A 2147-nucleotide genomic window follows, 5' to 3' on the forward strand; every position below is an offset into this window, starting at 1 on the left:
TGATCCTCCGACCGGTATAAGAGGTTAAACTGTTTCCCACCGTTGACGGGAAGTTCCTGGAGAATTTTACGCTAATATTCTTAAGGATAACCCGGACATGTAACGGAGTACAAAGTCAGACCCAGTTCCAAGAAAGAAGCTGGGGGTGGATGATTCATGTAATGGGAAGTTCCCATTCCTCCTACCGGTATAAGAGGTTAAACTGCTCCCTGATACTCCAATAGGTATATGAGTCTAAACTATTTCCTACCATTGACGGGAAGTTCCTGGAGGATATTACGCTAATATTCTTAAGGATAACCCGGTCAGGTAACAAAGTCAAACCCAGTTCCAAGAGAGAAGCTGGGGGTGGATAATCCAATGTATCGGGAAGTTCCCGGAAGAATACCACATGGGTATTCTTAGGGATAACCCAATCATTGTAGAATTGATGAATAAGAAATTCACATTCGAACTCTGAAGGTCAGAATGTCTCTTCTTATTCTTATCAAAATTCTCTAACTCTTATGAGTTATTTTTGTGAGATGAGATCCAATCCTCTGATAGGTTAATCTTTCCTCACCGAACCATCCGCTGATCAAATTAAACGACAGGGGATCTACCAACGTTTCCCTTTGCCCGTCGTTGGCATTTCTCAGACTTAACGTGCTAGGTCCTAAACGCCTAGCATTAAAGTCTCCCTTTGAGTGATAATACGAGTTGGCGCTTTCTTTGCTACCCGTATTCCACTTTCTTTGCTTTCTGGTCAAACCTGTAAAAGTTAGGACCAAAACCAAAATCCCCTCTCGATTCCCCCAATGAACGAGAGGTCCACTTTCAAATCGAGTGATCAAACCTTCCGACAGTTAGGGTCATCTCAAACCCCTGCTTGGTCAAACCTTCCTACAGTTAGGACCAAAACCAAAATCCCCCCCTCTCGATTCCTCCAATGAACGAGAGGTCCACTTTCAAATCGAGTGATCAAACCTTCCGACAGTTATAGTCATCTCAAACTCCTGCTTGGTCAAACCTTCCTACAGTTAGGACCAAAACCAAAATCCCCTCTCGATTAACGAGAAATTCATCTTTAGTTCGGTAATCAAACCTTCCGACAGTTAGGGTTATCCGAATCTTTTCGATTCTCGGAGTGGAGATCCCACTCTTAGTTTCACCTTTCCGGATTCTGGGGGTGGAGATCCCACCTCGAGTTTCCTTTCCAGCTGTAGATAGAATATAAAATTCTTCCTCTTCAGCACCGGGAGATAGAATATAAAATTCTTCCTCTCCCGTTTCTCAGTCTGTCTTTGCTCTTAGAAAAGACACAATTCTCAACTTCCAATCCGGGCACTTGGTGCACGGGGAATTTTATCTCGACTCCTAAATAGGGATAAGCCTACGCCTAACACGCGTTGCCGGTTTGGTCTTTTACCGACACCAGAATTCCAGTCTGGGGAATTTCATCCCGAAGCCTAAGTAGGGATGAGTCAACACCTAACACGTGTTGCCGGGTAGCCTATTCCCGTAACAAGGACGAAGCCTATGTATTCAACATCATAGCACAAAGTCTAAGAGAATTCACTCTCTTAGCACAACGTTACATGCGGAACGGATTGAGACAATCTGCATGCTAGCCCGACTCAAACGGTAGTCGGTAAAGACTAATCAAATCCGTTGAAGGCCGGGGATTAGCCAAAAATCCTCAAGTCAACGCCTAACACGTGTTGCCGGGTAGTATATTCCCGTAAGAAAGACGAAGTCTACGTAATCAAGATCGTAGCACTAAAAGGGTTAACTCTTTTAGCTTAACGTCACATGTGGAACGGACTTAAACAATCCGCATGCTAGCCCGACTCAAACGGTAGTCGGTAAAGGCTCATCAAACCCGTTGATGGCTGAGGATTTGCCAAAAATTCTATAAATGCGAGTCATTGGCGCACTAGCTCCACTAGTTGGTCTCGTGACTTGAGCACCCAACAAGTTTAGGATAAAATCCACACATGCAGATGAATCAGCTTTAACAGTTGGTCCTGCAGCCCCGACACCTGGGACCGCTATGCTCCAATACCTTAAGAGCTTAAACTGTGTATACTCCAGCAAACGTACGAGTATAAACTGTGTTAATGGCGATCCGTAAACCCTAGGGTCAACGCCGGTCAACGCGTAACCCT

This window comes from Asparagus officinalis, chromosome 7 (assembly GCF_001876935.1).
Source record: "Asparagus officinalis chromosome 7, Aspof.V1, whole genome shotgun sequence".
Lineage (NCBI taxonomy): Eukaryota > Viridiplantae > Streptophyta > Magnoliopsida > Asparagales > Asparagaceae > Asparagus > Asparagus officinalis.